General features: G+C 38.8%; 1 protein-coding gene across 7 annotated transcripts in view; it reads left to right on the top strand.

Moving 5' to 3' along the window:
• Nucleotides 1–18,727, top strand: part of Mtmr3 (myotubularin related protein 3) — a 118,243-nt gene that overhangs the window by 6,643 nt on the left and 92,873 nt on the right. For 4 of the 7 annotated variants that reach the window (XM_032916850.1, XM_032916852.1, XM_032916846.1 and 1 more), the window contains exon 2: nt 1,758–1,893. The exons of 2 other annotated variants lie outside the window; for them this stretch is intronic. The gene's annotated coding sequence lies outside the window, so the exon portion shown is untranslated. Of the gene's footprint in view, nt 1–592; nt 649–1,757; nt 1,894–18,727 lie in introns of all 7 variants that reach the window. One more of the 7 variants, XM_032916848.1, reaches the window with a different exon arrangement.

Raw genomic sequence — 18,727 nt, 5'->3', positions numbered from 1 at the left:
TATGTATGTTACATTTAGATTCCTCATAGGATGGAAGATATATTGTTTACCTCCCCCCCTTTCCCCTCTTTCTTCCCCCACTCCTCACATCTCCTCTTCTCATATAGTTTGCTTTTAAAGTAAATTTATTTCTGATTCAGAATGTTAGAGTAGATGTTCATTGTAAAAATCCCACAAGTTATGCGGGGTGTGGTGGTGCACGTGTGAAATCTCAGCACTTGGGAGGTGGATGCAAGAGGGCCAGTTAAGGCTGACTATCTACATAGTGACTTTAGAGCCTGCCTGGGCTGCAGGCGATTCTGTCAGAAAAAGCCTACAGCAAAACACTTCCCAAGCCCAAGCAACCAACCCACGGTCAAACCAGTTGAATCATCCCAGGAGAATACGTAAAAGTAGAGGTGGTCTATCCAGCTTGAATTTAACAGTTATTAACTCTTTCGTTATATGTTATCAATTGGAATACTTACAAGAAAAGCTTTCCATGTGAAATTTATATTCTCATGATGGAGAATATTCTGTAATCATATTCTATAATCATAGTTTACAGCAATTTTTTGTTAATTTATGTTACCTTAATTTTTTTTTTAAACAGTGCTATGATGAACTGGTGTGGACATTTTCCTGCAGTTGTGCTGTTTTTTTAATCTTGTAAGTTTGCTTTTCAGGTCGTAGGGTATTTTTTGTTGTTATTGTTTTTGCTTTTCTGGTTATTGGATCAAGAACCTTGAACAATGCTTAGAGTCTATCCCTTGAAATAAAGGTGTTTTAAAATTTGGATATATTGAAGGTATCATATTAATAGGATCGATGTCTTAATTTTCCATCAACATGTTAAAACCTATTTCCATAATTCACACTAGCAATTTACCAATTACAGCTTGTAACTCTGACATTAAAGTGGATTAGTTTTTCTATTCTCTTTTCAGCACCAAGACTTAACCTCTATAGTTTAACTGTGGAGGGGTAAACATGAGTTAAATAATAAAGCAGTGCTTTAGGTCTCTGGGGATGAGGTTTTTTTGGTTGCTTGCACCATTAGTACAAAAGTTTGAGCACTAATTTTTAATACCTTGGTGTTTAATTTGCAAACTATGTATTTGTGTATGATATGGAAGACAAAAAACAAACAAGAATGAAAGTTACAAATGAAGCCTAAATCTGTTTTTCTTTCACCCAGTGAGACATCTCTTGAGGTATATTGTATTCTGCTCTGGCTGTCAATGCTTAAGATTTCTAAGGTGGAAAAATTGTTGTTTTTTTTTTTGTTTGTTTGTTTTTTTTTGAGACATGTGACTCACTAGGCTGGAAGAACGGCTATGAGGAGTAGTCTGGACTGAAACTCAGAGATCCACCTGCCTCTGCCTCTGCCCCTGCCTCTGCCTCTGCCTCTGCCTCTGCCTCTGCCTCTGCCTCTGATCGGGCATTTCTCCAGTTATGAGAGATCGAATGATTCTGTTTAGTTGGATTATAATTTTTATAAAGTGCCCCATGCTCTCGAGAGTCATTTGTAATAAGGATAAAGTACATCTCAATCATCAACTTAATACTTTTTGTGATTGCTGACTAATTGAATTAGAAAAGACAAAAGATAAGGAACAGTAGAGTCTACTTCTCCTCGGAAGAACTGAGACTACATAGAGCCGTCCACAGTTTGTGAAAGCAGCTCTCCTGTAAAGCATCCTTGTTCTTTTACCGAGTTTGGTTTTTGGAGACTGAGTAAAGAAGTGTGATTGCTGTTTGCTTTCCTTTGCTTGCAGAGTACCTGGTGACCTGTTTTGACTCTCCATTTGGAAGGGCCTGGTCTGTACCATTGTAAAAATGCTTTACCGAGTTGTGATGACTGCTCCTCCTCCTTGTTTTTGGCCTGGGAACTGAACCCAAGGTCTTATCCAGGTGAGCACTCTCCCACTGAGGCGTAGCCCCCAGCCTACTTGGTGCTCTTTATTTTGAGGCAGGATCTCACTAAGTTTCTCAGACTGGCTTCAGTCTTAGTCTGCAGCCCACACTGCCTTGGATTGCAGTTCTCCTGCTTATACCCCTTAAACACTAGGGTTAGAAGCACGTGCCTCCATTCCTGTTGGCAACTTTTAAACTTCAGAAGTTGTTTTTGACTTGGTGCCCCTTTACCCATAAGTTAGGAAGTTAGGAAACATTTTCTTGAGTTAGAAAAAAATTGTCTCCCCCTCTTCTCTATCTTAGGGAACTTATTTCTTGTTTTGTATGGTCATTGTCAAAGAAAGATAAATCTCAGAGATTGTGAAAAGAGATTATAATTAAGCAGCTTGAATGGTTTTCTTTTTGTCAACTAAAAGGAATGAAATACTTAATGTTGAAGGTGGTTGCTTCGTAAGGTACCTTGGACACAGACCAGGTATCTTTCTTTTAATCTCGTGCAGTTTGATATGGAAGGTTCTTCCTTTCTGCTGGGCAGTAGTGACACACACCTTTAATCCCAGTACCCAGGAGGCAGAGACAGGCCTGAGTTCTGTGTTCCAGGCCAGTCTGATCTGCAGAACAAGTTCCAGGACAGCCAGGGCTACACAGAGAAACTCACTCTCTCTTATTTTAAAGAGAGAGAGAGAGAGAGAGAGAGAGAGAGATCCTTCTTGGGCATCTTAGATGCCACAAGGATTTGAGACCACTGTTATTGGAGATGTTGTAACTTAGAGGATTTGACATTAGGTGCTTTATAAATTTAAGTATTTACAGGCTGATTAAATTGTCAACTTTTTTTGAGACATCTCATGGAACTTAGGCTAGACTTACACAGCCTGATCTTACCTCAGCCTCCTAGGTATTGGGATTATATCCATATATCATCATGCCTGACCAGCACATACTCACTTACTCACATGAACATAAATTAAATTGTTCTTTTGAAAACATCATTTATGATGTTATTTATTATTATCATGTATTTCTATATACCAGAATACATGTGGAGGCCAGGATTTGGGAGTTGAACCCTGGGTTTCTTGGATCAAGCTCAGGTAGCCAGGATTGCATGGAAAGCACTTTTACCCATTGAACTATTTTACTAGTCCAGATTATTGTTTTATGTAATGTGTAGAGAAGGTATTTTTGTAAGGTCAGTAGTTGTAGATCAAACTTTCAGCTATCCCTTTACCTCTCAAAGTATTTTCAAGGGTTGAAAAAAATTAATCTCTTAAAAGTCCCTTTACTAAATATATAAGCAATGTGCTTTGTCTTGTATAATGTTCTTAAACTCCTTTTCATAGTTTGTTGTGGGAGTGAAGGAAATGGAGTAAGGTTGATTCCCTTCACCTGTCTCATTTTCTTCATTCCTTTAAGCATATATTCATAAAACACTACAAAAAATGAATCTTTCAGAGAAACAGGATCTCTCCCTTGTTCTGTGTTACTTAAAATCTGGTTTGATAAACTAATTAATATGCTTATACACAGAAGAACAGACTATGGGTAGAAGTGTTAGTAGTGATTAATAGCTGTCTGGTGAGATAATATGACTTTTTTGTTTTATGTTCTTTTATAATTGACTAGTTTTCTCTAACAAGTATGTTTCCTTATAGTTAGGAAAAAGAGTAGGTTTGAAAAATTAATTTAAAAACTGTTGTAGTTTTACCAGCACAGAATAGAGGAAAGTGGAGTCAAAGATAAGCTTCTCAAGTATAGTCCACAAATTGTTAGACTCCAGTCATTAAAATATTGGAACTTTCTTCTTCTGTCTGTACTGAGTCCTTTTAGGCTTTTGAAATGAAAGGCAGTGTCAGGGAGGAGGTGTTGGGTGGTAATCTGCCTAGAGCTATGGAAAGATTGGAAACAGTGATCCTGTACTGTACTCAGAAATGGTGAAGTGATAATCCCATGGAAGCTAGCTAGTTAGCTCCTCATAGGACGTATACATCTGTTGATCAGCTGAATGGTGGGTAAGACAGCAGTTTGAAGTTAATAGAATTTGAGCCTGCAAGAATAAATAGAAGTGTGCTAATTGAAAGGGAAAGGGAGTTTTGGTAAAGGACTGAACTGAGATCCTTATGTATTTAACAGTGAGGCTAGGATATATTCAGGAGCTTGGTCACAGAGAACTTGGACTGGGAGGAAAGGTGGTCTAGTATGAAAGATCTTGAATTTAAAAGAACATGTTTAGGGGATAGAAAAAATGGAGCTAATACTTAATGCAGCTAAGTATTACTGCCTTTGCCTCATCATTGCTGGGGTTACAGAGATCCACCTGCCTCTGCCTCCTGAGTATGTCCCCCCACCACTGCCACCACAGCTACCGCCTCACCATTTATAGAATCTTAATGTGAAGCAGTTACCTCGACGAACAGTAGGAAGAGATTATAAAATAGAACTGTTTGGTTATTTATAGATTGGCTGTGAAACAGTGGTTTCCAACCTTCTTAACGCTGCGACCCTTTAACATAGTTCCTCATGTTATGGTGACCTCCAACCATAAAATTGTTTTGTCGCTCTTCACAACTGTAATTTCGTTAATGCTATGAATCATAATGTAAACAACTGATATGTGACCTCTATGGTCTGGACTCACAGGTTGAGAACTACTATTGTAGAGCCTGTGAGATGGCTCAGCAGATAAAAGGGCTTGCTATTCAAGTCTGGTGACTTGAGTTTGATCCTTGGGATCCAGAATGGAAAGAAAGCTGACTCCTACCTAAAAAATTTCCCCCGACCTTCACATGTAAACTGTGGCATGCATGAATCTGCATTCACATATGCCACACACATACAATATTAAATAAAGTAAAATGAGTTGGGGTTGGTGAGATGGCTTAGTGGGTGAAAACATTTACCACCTAGACTGACAGCCAGCGTTCAGTCTCTGTAGCTCACATTCTGGAAGGAGAGAGCTGACTCTGCCTGTCGTCCTCCAACCTCCTCTCTGGCGTATGTGTGTGAAAGACTTTTTATTCATTTATTTATTTTAACATGAGTGAGTGTGTTCTCTGTATGTATGTCTGTGTACCACATGTGTACCTGGTGTCTTTAGAGGTCAGGAGAGGGTCTGGATTCTCTGCAGTTGGAGTTAGACTCTTGTGAGCTGCCGTGTAAGTGCTCAGAACCAAGAGTCTGGAAGAGCAGCGAGGGCTCTTAACCACTGGCCATCTCTCAGCCTCTTGAAGGATTTTACAAACATTCTTTGGACTTCTAGGTAAAGTATATAATGAAAAAAAGTTTCTTGTTCCCTCCCACACATTATCTTGTTCTGTTATTAGACATAATTAAGATTCTATCACATCTATGGTTAAAAATTATTCTTTACTAAGATATACTTTACATAATAGTGTAAAAACTATTATGATCAAGGAAGAATAGTTTGTTTGATAATCTTAAGCATTTTCTTCCAGTCCTTTGTGTGGTTAATCTGGTCTCTGCTGTTTGTTTTCTCTTTGGCTTTGTCTATTTTAGAATTCTATGCATAGGTCACACCGCATGCAGTTTTTTTAAATTGTGAGCTGGTGTCTCACTATATGTTGTTCTGGCTGTCCTGAAACTTCCTATGTGTATTAGGCTGGCCTTGAACTTGCAGTGATTCTATTCTGCCTTTGAAGGGCAGAGGTTACAGACTGGCATATTGTACTTGATGTAGTGTAATTTGATATTCATCCTGTTTTGGTTATCAGTAATCAGTTTTTATTACTTCAGAATAGTATTTTGTTGTATGAATATGCCACAGTTTATCCCTTAGCTTATTCATATTGTTTTCAGGTTTTGATAATTATAAAGATTCTAGAAAGCTACTTATGTATACACATGTACGTATGCTCATGTATTTATTGTTTTATGATGAAGAAAAAAGGTGCCTGCAGTTGAGGAGATGTCTCGGTTGGAAGAGTGCTTGGTAGAACATATGCAAGCCTGAAGATGCGATTTTGCACCCTCTCGCCCACATAAAAACACAGGTGTGCTGCGTGTCTAATCCCAGTGCTGGGTAAGGCAAGGGACTTCACTGTCCAGCAAGCCTAGTGGAATCATGGGTTCTGGGTTCAGTCAGAGAGCCTATCTCAGAAAATAAAGTGGAGAGTGACTGAGGAAGACCCCTGATCCTGATCTCTGCCCTCTACATGAATGTACACTCAAATACAATGTCTAGCTGACCCAGCTTTTTGTTTGTTTTAAAGTTTTATTTTATTTATATGAGTACTTTTGTAGCTGTTTTCAGACACACCAGAAGAGGGCATCAGATTAGTGGTTGTGAGCCACCATGTGGTTGCTGGGAATTGAACCCAGGTCCTCTGGAAGAGTAGTCAGTGCTATTAACCGCTGAGCCATGTCTTCAGCCCCTGTTTGTTTATTTGTTTGTTTGTTTGTTTAAGACAGGGTTTCTCTGTGTAGCCTTGGCTGTCTTGGAACTCATCGTAGATCAGGCTGACCTTGAACTCAAGAGACTCACCTGCCTCTGCTTCCTGTCCTGAGTTCTGGGATTAAAGCTGTGTACCACCACTGCCTGGCTCTGATCCAACATTTTGATGTGATGTGACATTAACTATAAGCGTATTGGCATACTCATAACGGTTCTGGGACATGTTCATGGACAACATGCTGGGACACTAGACCTTTTGTAACTTTACTACAGAATCTGAAAAGGCTGGTAATTTTCATAGAATATTGTCAGTTGTTTAGCAAACTTCACTCCTAGAAAAACCCACTTAGAAAGTAAATGAGAATAACCTGTTTATATGAGTATTCTTAAACTGTTAACTGTAAATCAATTTTTTCCTTTTATTTAAAAAGTTTATTGGGGTTGCAGAGCTCTTGCAAAGGACTCAGATTTGATTCTCCGCATCCATACGGTGCTGGCACTCAATCATCTGTAGCTCGTTTGAGGAGAGTCGGTCCTTTGGACTCCAAAAGCATCAGATACATTTGGTACACAGATATAAACACAGTCAAATACACATAAAATACTACTAAAATGTTTTAAAATTAACTATATTTTTATTGTGTTGTTCGTTTAAGTTCCTTTGTATGCCCCTGGAGGTCAGGGGACAACTGATGGGAGTAAGCGCAGTTTCACCCTGTGGACCGGTACTAGGCAGAGAACGTTGTGCTTGGTAGTAGCCACCTTTATGCATTGAGCCAGCTTGTCAGCCTCAGAAATTTTTTTTTTTTTTTTTTTTTTTTCTTTTTTTGGGCTGGGGACGGAACCCAGGACCTTATGCTTCCTAGGCAAGCACTCTACCACTGAGCCAAATCCCCAACCCCCTCAGAAATTTTTAAAATTAAAGAAGTTAATTCATGCATCCTTATTAATGGATACACAGACTGTCTTAGTGTTAAAGTCATATTTTGTTTTTAGTGGCTCTTAAATTGTCAATAGGATGAATTTTATAGTAGGATGGTTGTCAAAGTCTGTCAGTAAAAATTTCCTGTGATTTTTAGGGCAACTTCCTTAACTTCTCTGTTTTCTTTTTAGAAATGGGAATTATGACACTCCTGTAAGGATTTAGCAAGTGTTTATTGTGGAAGCTAGCCAGTGGTAAAGGCTATGTTTTTGCTGTTTGTAGCGATGCTATTATCATTACAGTGACAATGATAACATCTTTTTTCAACTAGGGAACACTGAGCATTAGAGAAGAAAATGCAAGAATCAAAAATACTGAAAAATGATAGATAATTTATTCCAGGAGGATAAATAGCAGAGGAAGATTTATGCAGGAGGATATATCGGTATAATAAAGGGAGATCCATTTTCTTACAGTTTCAGCTGTGTCCATATTTCTTGACTATATAACTATGTTGAGGGTTGAACTCAGGATCTTGAGCATGCTAAACAAGTGTTATATTTGTACGTTAGAGGGTTTATGAGTTGGTGCTTGGGCCCTTTTTTGCATAAAGTAGTTTAAGATGTTCTTTTAAGTAACTTAATGTAAGCTGTTTAAATCTACTTCTTGACCTTATTATTTAAATTGAATTACATAATATATCCTAATTACATAATATATCCTAAAATGTCTAGAATTTATTTTTATTTTATATGTACAGCTTACTCATCTTAGAGATTAAATCATCTTTTACATGTTTTTGGTGAGGAAGACTTTACTAAAACTGCATAAACTTTTATATATTATATATATAATTTTTTTGCTTTTTCAAGATGGGATTTCTCTTTGCAGTCCTTGCTGTCCTAGAACTATCTACATAGAGTAGGATGGCTTTGAACTCACAGACTCACATACCTGCTTCTGGTTGTGAGCCCAGCCTTTATCAGGCTGAGCCATCTCTCCAGCCCACATACCCGCTTCTGTTGTCTGAGTGCTGGAATTAAAATATGTGCCACCATGCAAGACCATGTTTTTCAAGACAGGATTTTTTGTGGAGCCCTGGCTGTCCTGGAATTGTTAGACCTAACTGGCTTTGAACTTACAGATTCACCTGCCTCATATGCCACCACTGCCTAGCAAGACTGTAGTCTGGTTCGTTTGTTCGTTTGCTTGTTTGTTTGTTTTGGTGGTTGTTATTTTGAGATAGAGTTTCTTTGTGTAGTCCTTGCTGTCCTGGAACTCACTTTGTAGACCAGGCTGGCCTCAAACTCAGAGATCAAGGGATGTACCATTGTGCCTGGCTCTTTTTTTTTTTTTTTTAACTTTCTCTAAGAATTAATTGTTTTTTTTTTTTTTTTTAAAAAAAGAGAAATAGCTTTCTCTTATAAAGTATGGGGACTACACTTTCCTCCACTTAAGTGATATTCTTGCCTGATATGAAAAAGTTAGACACATTCATACAAGGCAGTCTTGTAAAATTCTGCCCGCCGTATCATTTATTTCTTTCTTTTAATTCAAACTTTTTATTTGTGTATGGGGGAAAGTTGATTGTTATTCAAACATTTGAGTGGCTTGCTTTGATGTGTATCTGTATCCCTTGCTTAATAAGTACTTTAGGGAGCCTTGAAATGTGTTGTTTTACCTGTTCTCCCTACTCTCCAAAAATATATTTTCACGCTAAATCCAGTAGAAAGCATGCTGGCAATAGTCCAGAAGCTGACTCACTAAGGAGCAATGGTAGACACTGAAGGGAATGACCTATCCCAGGATTCTATTTCAAAGCTTATGCTGTGATTACATCAGTAAAAAGCAGCCAAGAAATCAAGATGAGCTCTTACTTGTACCTCCTGAGAGTAATGCTACACATAGGAAGGACCTTTCACAGAAGTAGGCACTACTATCCCATTATATATAGATTAACATTTTTTTTTTGCTAGCAATCTTACATAATTTTAGGATGAGCAATAAATTGAGAGTTCATTATGGTAGTGCCATTGTGGGACTGAATTGCCTTTTCCCTTTTTAGGCCTTGGACAGGAATAGCCTTATGGTGACTAAGGGTTAACTCAAGAAGCTCAATGCAGATCAGTTTTCTAGAGCTAAAGGAGTATACTTAGCTCAGAAGTAAGCACACGTATCATGTTCATGCAGACACCGTAGGCTCCGTCTCCTAATTAAACAGACTGGAGGAAACCAAAGCAAGACCAGGTCCTTTGCCTGTTCCTATGATACATTTTAGGAATAAAGATGGTTGGAAAGTGAGCTTGCCTTAATATCGTGAAATAGATACTACTACACATGATGCTTTGCGGATTGGAGAGATTGCAATTCCATCTTTAAATTTGATTTTGTAGCCATAATTGGTTTTTGATGGCCAACTAAACTTTTATAATCACTAAGAAAGTTTGTTTTTATTTCCAGTTGGAATGGAAATTTCAGGAGCATACAAGTTTTCTGTTTAAAGGTGTCTTAGAGATGAGAAAACACACATATTTTTTCAGAGATAAGCTGGAGTATGCTTAGATTGACCCATTTTGATTGTGGTAGAACTTTTTACTTCTCAGTAAAATATGTTAATCCTGAAGAAAGTATTAAGCAAGATAGTATTTTGCTATAAATAAGATGGATTGTTTAGCTGTTTGATGTAGTTCAAGTGTTTAGGAATTAAAAAGTTAGTTTTCAACTGTTTTCTCCAGAGTATGCTTCTCAAAAGTTAAAATTATTTTGCTTTATTTAAGGAATATATTACATCTATCTATCTATCTATCTATCTATCTATCTATCTATCTATCTATCTATCTATCTATCCCTTCCTCTCTTTCTTCCTTCCTCTCTTTCTTTCTCTCTTTCTTTCTTTCTTTCTTTCTTTCTTTCTTTCTTTCTTTCTTAGTTTCTTTCTTTCTTAGTTTCTTTCTTTCTTTCTTTCTTTCTTTCTTTCTTTCTTTCTTTCTTTCTTTTCCTTCCTCCCTTCCTCACTTCTGCCCATCCTTACGTCTGTCCATCTGTCCATCCGTTCGTCTAATTTGCCACCACAGATTGCCATCTTTCCAGTTGTTTGGACCTGGTCATTACATTGAAAAAAAAATTCTTAGTTTCTTTTTATCTTTTTTTTTTTTTCCCTTTCCTTCAGCCTTTTCTATATGTAGTGTTTTAACAACGGTGTTTAAAAAGTAAGTGTGGCTAGAGAGAAGATTCAGTGGTTGAGAGCACCTGTCCTTGCAGAGGACCTGGGTTCAGATTCCCTAGCACCCACAAGGTAGCTTACAACCATCCAGGCTCCAGTTCCGGGGAGCCAGTTCCTTCTTAACTCTGCAGGCACATAGTGCGCATACATGCACTCAGCAAAATCTTACACACATAAATAAAATAAATCTCAAAAAACAAAGCAACAAACCCCGAACAATTCGTTCAGTTACAGCTTGCAGGGTATTGAACCTAGCCCTCAGCTGACCTTTGTTTTTGAATTGGTTCTGCATGTACTGGTCCTACTTAATTTCTTATATGATTTAAACCTGCATCTTAAACATATTTATTGGTTAAGTTCATGACTTGAGAAGGTTAACTTCTCTGTTATCTTAATTTCCCTCTTTGTAAAGCAAGGGCAATATTGCCTGCCTTGTAGAATCTTATGGTTGATTAATAAATGATGAGGCACTTAAAAGAATGTACTGTATGTTGTGGCTGTTAGAAGCCAAGAATCGACTCATACATTTTCTACAATGCTTCATTTTTATTGACTCTGAATTTTAGAATGTAACAGAACTTTGTGTTAACAAATAATAAATTTTACCTTGTATTCAGTTCATCATAAATGTCAATTTACTATTTATTAAAAATATCATATTTTGTTGCTCTAGATTAAGCTGAAAAGATAACATGTTGATAGAAAGGTTTTTTCCTGTAACTTTTAGGTCATTATATACTTTCGAGTGAGTGTAGTATTGTGAAGTGGAACAAAAGGCTGTGCATGGGACTGGAAGTACTGGAAAGATAAAAACTGTAGCAGATAGCTAATTGCTTCAGGAGACCAGCAAAGAATTTGAGGTTGCCAGCTTCTAGTTAATACTCAGTTGTTTTGAATTTGTTCTGAAACAAAGTAATTTAAAACCTAGATATGCGGGGTAATTTTGGATTTCTTTCCAGTTTACAAATCCATACTCTTTGTTCTTCTTTAAAAGGGAGAACCATTTCTCTAGAGATAACTTAGAACCTTGAGTGCTTTATGAGTTTTAGTCATTGCTATGATGACTATGTGATCACCAATAGTATGAGTCTATACTCTACTTTTAAACCTAGACCATCAAATATATTGAAAGAGGAGATTACTAAATTATCATGTTGACTTTTATGAATCTTTCCCTTTTTCCCTGTAGTGGAACTTTTTCAGTGACTTTTGTGAGAGTGAGATTGTTTTCTACATTTAGTACAATTATTGTTAATTCCTAGACTTTATCCTTAAACTAGATTTTTTTTAAGCATATAGAAATTATAATAATATATTAGTAAAAGGAATAGGGTATTTGCTGGAGTTCTAAATTTTTTGAGGTCTTTTACATTTAATTTATGATATCAAAATAAATCAACATGGGGTTGGAGAGATAGCTCAGTGGTTGTGTCCTTGTTGCTGTAATAGGGGACTTGTAGCACTTATGTGGCAGCTTACAACTATCTGCCACTCCAATTTGGCTCTCTTCTGGCCTCTGTGGGTACCAGGTATGCATATGATACACACACATGTAGGCACAACACTTGAAAACAAAGTTGTTTTTTTTTTTTTTTTTAAAGCAAATTAGAAGAATAAGTCAGTCAATGTATATAATGGCCAAACTATTACATTATATATTCAGTAAGGATTTCACTCCTTTTTTTTTCCTTATTGGCTCAAGGGTAGACCATGTCTACTAGACTAGAGCAGTTTTCTTTACTGGTTCATCCTGTGCTGATGGGTATAAGGCATTGCACGAAGGGTCAATATATAATAATATATTGCCCATAATATATAATTAATTATATATTGCTCATTATCATATAACATATGTATAAAACATTAATATAAATGCATAAGGACACATAGACTACTGTATTGGTAACAGAAGCGATAAGAATGAGCTGTCAGTTTCCTTGTGGGCTTGTGAAGCTGGGACTGCCTCTAGCTGCGTGGTGCCTCTCTCCTCTCGCTCTGTCAAAGGCAGATGATGTAGCTGCAGAGGGAGAGGATGAAGCCAGGAAAGTAAAGAGTAGCATGAAATGAAGAAATGGATCTGGTGGCACTGAGCTTTTGAGGGCCTGCTCTCTTCAGTTCTTTCTATTTTGGTGCTTTGCCTCAGTGTCCCGTGAGCCAGTAAATTCTGCTTTTGTTGGCTTGCTTGACTTGGGTTTTCTTTCACATGTATCCACCTTACGGCGGACATGCCTGGATGTTAGACTTTTTGTAACTTTACTGTAGAATCTAAAAAGAATACTGTCAGTTATTTAGCCAACTTTACTCCTAGAAAAACCCACTTGGAATAAGAGAGAATATAAGTATTCCTGTTCTGTTAACTGTAAATCAAAATTTTTCATTTTGTTTGAAAATCTCATTAGAAGGTGCTAGAAGACACTCGAGCACCACTACAGTGAGTAAATATGTAATGGAGAGGTAGGAAAGAAAGAGAAAAACTGGTGCCTGTGCTAGAGAGAGCTGTGGACTTGAAACTGTGATGGTGGACAGGTGAGAGAGAGAGGGCTGAGGTCTACATGCTGTCATTCCCCAGTAGGGCCAGCAGGATGGTATACAACAGCTTATGATGCAGACTCAGTCCCCCAACATGCTGCTGGGCTACAGGATCCCACTGGCCCTGGGCAATGACAGAGGCCTGAAATGAGGAACAGTTCACTTTCTTGATTGGACTTCCTTGAAGGACCACTGTGGTCTGCAATACCACCAGAAGATGTGTTGGTATCATTGGTCCATTCTGCTGGCCCAGACCTGGATGAAGCCTGAGATCCAGGTGGAGGTATGCAGTCTTGGTGATATCCTCAGGCTTGGCTGCCTCAGGAGCCATGCTGGTATAAGTGGCCTGTTTAATCACCTGAGACCATGAGGAGACAGACTCCTGGTCCCAGCTGCCTTGAGGGTAATGAGTAGATCAGTGGTCCTGATACAGCCAAGGGCCATGTTGGTGGCCCCATGTGGTCAGAGCTACAGAGGCTACTGCTTGACTCTCCTTAGCTGATGGCTTCTGGCACGGATGTAGGCAGAGAATGACTCATCCTTTCCTGGGGGGCTGCCCACTAGGAATTTGATCATGCTCCAGTGAATATATGGACCACACGAAATGGGCTTTCTTTTCCTTTTTATCTTTTCTGGGGGATGGGGGAAGGGTGTTACTCGAGAGATGGCTCAGTGGTTAAGAGCACTGTCTGCTCTTCCAGAGGTCCTGAGTTCAATTCCCAGTAACCACAGGATGGCTCACAACCATCTGTAAAGGAATCCGATGCCCTCTTCTGGTATGTCTGAAGACAGCGACGGTGTACTCACATACATAGAATATGTAGGGGTGAGAGAGATCATGAGGGTCAGGGGGTGGACTCGTGAAGACTGGGAAGTGACCAAAATAGAGTATATGATGTGAGATTCCCAAATAATCAATAAACAGATATTAACATTTATTTTAAGTTAGGGCTGGAGATGGCTTGGCAGTTAAGAGCTCTTGGTTTTGCCAAGGACCTGGATTTGGTTCCCAGTACCAACATGCTATATGACCTCTGTCATGAGGCTTATTTTATGTACAGTAGTGCATATATTATGCAGTCATGTTCATAAAATAAAAATCTTAAAAACGTGGCAATTTATAGGGGAAGAGACATTTTGCCCTTTTCACAAGCACACACATGTACACTTACACACATGTACATACTGCAGCATGCTCCTTATGTGTGGACACACCAGAACAGTAAAATCACAAATTATGGCTGCTGATCTTTCATCCGTGTATTTGTGCATATGTGTGTGTTCCCACCCCCTCTTCTTACATATTTTAAAGTTCTGCTTTTAGTGCATAGCTACTTCGGAATCTTTCCCAGCCAGTTTACTCTTTCATCACGACTTGTCTTCATTTACCTTGGTCTGACTGCTTGTTGCATGGTGAGCCAGTAAAGCCGAGAGAGAAATTGTTGATGCAAGCAAGGCCACTTTATCTGAACTGTTGGCTGGATGAGAAGGTGGAAGACTTCCCCAAAGTCTGTCTTGCTGGGAAGCTAATTTAGTAACGCCTGACATGATGACAGGGGTTCCCAGACTTCATGGGAGATGGACAGGACTGGGAGAGCAGGTAGAACCCGACGATGGAGTGCATCTGATTCTGCTTGCTGAGCCATGAGATCCCAAGCTTGAAGATGGTTGAGCTGTTCTTGTCATGGGTTAGTTTGCCAGTTCTGTAGTCACATATGGTACAATGTACAGACTAGAGGGGAGCTTTTCTAGGCTCTTGCCAGTTCTACACTATAAAGCCCTATTTATAATGGCTTCTATCATTCAGACTCCTGTATGTACAAAAAGTTAAATAGTCGAGCTATGATGGTATAACCTGTTTGAGTCTACCTTTCCCACCATAAAAAACTAAAAAGCTGGGTAAACAAAATACATGAAATTGTTCTTGACCTTAGGCAGTAACTAACACAGAGCCATATTCACTGAGAACAGAAACACATTACCTAAGTTATATGATTGTCCAAGCTTTGTGCTTTGATGCACTTTGCTGAATGAGGTCAGAGGATCCAAGCAGAGGAGAAACCCTGTCGGAAACTTCAGTGAATTTTAGGAGGTTGTAGCAGCGCTCTGCCTTTACCAGACTAAATGCCAAGTGTTGGAAGAGGTTTTTTGAGAGTGGTCAAAAATTGTTATATAGTAAGCCACTACTTGGGAACCATAAATGTAATAGTCAGAAGTACACAGATGGTCCAGTTCTAAGCCACCAGAGTAAAAAGGTGTCATTTAACTCAGGCCATACCGTTGAGCTAGATCTTTTTAGCAGGACTGACTTGGCCCTGTTTAAAGGGCTTTCTTCTAGGCCTCTTCTAACAGATCTTTAAATAAAGACAAGTCTTGAGTTCAGGTAAAGATATTTTTGCTCTTTGAAACCAGGCCTGGGAGGGCAAAGTTTTTTAATCCCCAAACCAGGGAGATCCATGCAGGAAGATGGCAAGCTCCAAGCCAGCCTGGTCAATACAAGTTTAAAATGGTAGAATACCTGACTAGCACAATCAAAGTCCTAGGTTTATTCCAGTACCAGAAAAAGGAAAAGAAGAGGATATAGTTGATCATTTCACAGTGGGTATAGTAACCATGAATTAGGGATTTTGTAATATATCTAGAAGAAACATTAATGATAATAGTGTGGTTAGTTACTTTGTCAACTTGATATAAGCCAAAGTTACCTGGGAAGAGAGAACCACAATAAGCCTACTGTGGGCAGCTCCATCCTGGGGCTCCTCCTGGGAAGGTGTCCTGGATGGTATGAGAAAACAGGCTGAACAAGCCAGCTAGTAAGTATAGTTTCCCTCTTTGGTCTCTGTTTTAGTTACTATTTTCAGGTCCTGTCCTGTTTGAGTTCCTGCCCTGATTTCACTTAGTGATGAATTTTGACAGGGACAGGTATGCCAAATAAACCTTAGTCCCAAAAAACTAATACAGATAGCAAAAAAAAAAAAAAAAAAAAAAAAAGATGATGAAATGGAGATTGAGCACCATAGAATTCTACTTTACAAAGCTCGCACTAGCTTTATTTGCAGGCATGTTGTAGTAAGTTAAAGTGTCTACTATAAAGCACAGTAACCACAAAAACGTGTAATGAAAACAAAGCGAGAGCCATTGGAGCTCCGTTTAGGAAATTTCCCCCGTGCCATGAACAGTGCATATGTGTAGTGCTAAAGATCAAACCCAAGACTTCATGCGTGCTAGGTAAACACTTGGCCAACTGAGCTAAATCTTCAGCTCCAAGAAGGTTTTTAAGTCGGCTTTCAACCAACGTGAGTTAGAGTGTTAAAATAATTCAAGAGGTTGAAGCTTTTAAAAATATCTTCTTTAATATTTTAGGAAACGAAGGAATTGCAGATGGCTAGTTCATATGAAGAAGAATTATATTATTCTGAGGAAATTGTAACAAAGGTACATGTATATGTGCCTTATATATGGGTCACTGTTTATGATTGCACACTTCAGTTGTGTATCAGTATTTGTCACTACTCTTCATTACCCAACAAAAGACCATTCCTGTAAAGTGCTGCTTGTGGACTTACGCCTTCCTCCCTTCCCTTCCTTCTTTCACCAGTCTTGCTGTGTTGCCCAGGCAGACTTCTAGTTCCTGGTCTTAAGTGATCCTCTGATGTTAAACCTTAGTATAGCTGCACAGACCAGCAGCCTGGCTATTTATGTAAAAGATAAAAAATGGAAATTGAATTACAAGTTACAGTATAGACCTATTTTGTTATAGACTTTATTTTGTTTTAAAGTTTTAAATATTTTTTTTGTGTGTGTATGGTTGGTCTGCCTACATGGATGTCTGTGTACCACTTATGTGCATGGTGCCCTCTGAGGCTAGAAGAGGGCTTGGTACACGAGTTTTTGATTGTGAGCTACCATGTGGGTGCTGGACATAGAACTTGGGCCCTCTGGAAGAACAGCCAGTGCCCTAAACCTGAGTCATTTCTCCAGCCCCCGTGAGACTTTACAGTCATATAGAGTTTGATTTTCTAGTTGACTACTAAGTCAAACCATTTTCATTTATCCTTTGTTTCACTAGGATGAGTCTGCCAGGCAGCAGCATTAAAATATTTATTACCGAGGATGAATAATTTCTCATCAGTGTTGTATGTAAATAATAGTGGGTTAGTGGTAGTAGGTAAATTGATACTATATCCATGTTATGTGTGATAAGGTTTATAGCTTGAAGATTGTATGGGTAAATATTCTTTATTAACTATTGAGTTGAATCTGAATAAATGGTCAGGGAATCACTTGACAGGGGAAGTTGTGTATGAACTTTAAAATTTTAAAATAATTTTGCCCTGGAACTTATGCGAGTTTGAGTTTAGGAAATGTTAGCTGCTGCTGTTGGCATCTGCCATGAGATGGATTTGAAATGTGAGTGACTTGTCCTTGTGCTGTAGAGACTTTGTCTAGAGGTCTATAGTTCTTAACATGGGTCTCTAAACTGGTCACCTGATAGAACGGCCTCTCTGACGTCAGTTAGTGTTGAGCCTTTTTTTTTTTTTTTGGTCAGCAAATAGCAGTTCTCTGGAGGTCATACTCTTTTTGCAAAATGAAACCTCCCCCCACCCCTGAACGTGTTAGACTAATGTTCTACCCTGAGGTGTCTCTCTAGCCTCTTGAAATCTCTTTGGGTAGATCCGAGACTTCTCATCTCACTCAGCTCCTAGCTTGAGGAGAAAGCAATGGGCATTGGAGACTTACTCATGCCTCGCCTCGCCTCTTCTCTTCTCTTCTCTTCTCTTCTCTTCTCTTCTCTTCTCTTCTCTTCTCTTCTCTTCTCTTCTCTTCTCTTCTCTTTTTGAAATTTATTTTTCTTTTTTTTTTTTTTTTTTGGTTCTTTTTTTGGAGTCTGGGGACCTGGGAACCAGGGCCTTAAGCTTTCCTAGGCAAGCGCTCTACCACTGAGCTAAATCCCCAACCCCTGAAATTTATTTTTCAAGACAGGGTTTTTCTGTGTAACAGCCCTAGCTGTTCTGGAACTTGCTTTGTAGACCAGGCTGCCCTAGAATTTATTGAGACCTCTCTGTTTCCCGAGAGCTGGGATTAAAGCTGAGCACCACCATGCCTGACTTTCCTCATGCCTTTTCTTAGTTAAATGGAGAAGTATTCCACATGATTGACAGTTTTCAAGTTTCTTTTGGCACAGGAGTTTCACCGTAAATTTTCTCAGTTAAGTTTAGTGTAAAGCGAATAAACATTAAGATGGAGAATATCTGGTGAGATGGCTCGGTGGGTAAAGATGTTTGTAGACAAACCTGATAAACGAGAGTTTTTATTTTTTTAATTATTTATTTATTGAGATTGGGTCTTACTGTGAGGCTGCGGCTGGCCTGTAACTATCTTTGTAGACTAGGTTGGACTTGAACTCACAGAGATCTTCCTGTTTCTGCCTTCCAAGTACTGAGGTTGTTGAGCGGGAGTCTGACAACCTGAGCTTGATTTCTGAAAACCTAAATGGTGGACGGAAGAGAGAATCTACTCCTGCAAACTGTTCTCTGATCTCCGTGCCCACATACATACATACATATACACACAATAAATGGCTAGAAAAAAGGGAATTTTAATTTTAAAGATATAGGTACAAAATAGTACCTACTTTGTGTACAAAGAACTGGATGATGAGTTGGTGTAGTAGATAAAGGTGCTTGCCCCACAGCCTGATAACGTCAGTTAGGAGAGAGGTGACTCTGCAGACTGTCTTCTCTCC

Source organism: Rattus rattus, chromosome 11 (assembly GCF_011064425.1).
Source record: "Rattus rattus isolate New Zealand chromosome 11, Rrattus_CSIRO_v1, whole genome shotgun sequence".
Lineage (NCBI taxonomy): Eukaryota > Metazoa > Chordata > Mammalia > Rodentia > Muridae > Rattus > Rattus rattus.
Note: the sequence above shows the minus strand (reverse complement) of the source record. Positions and strands in the feature narration are given on the sequence as shown.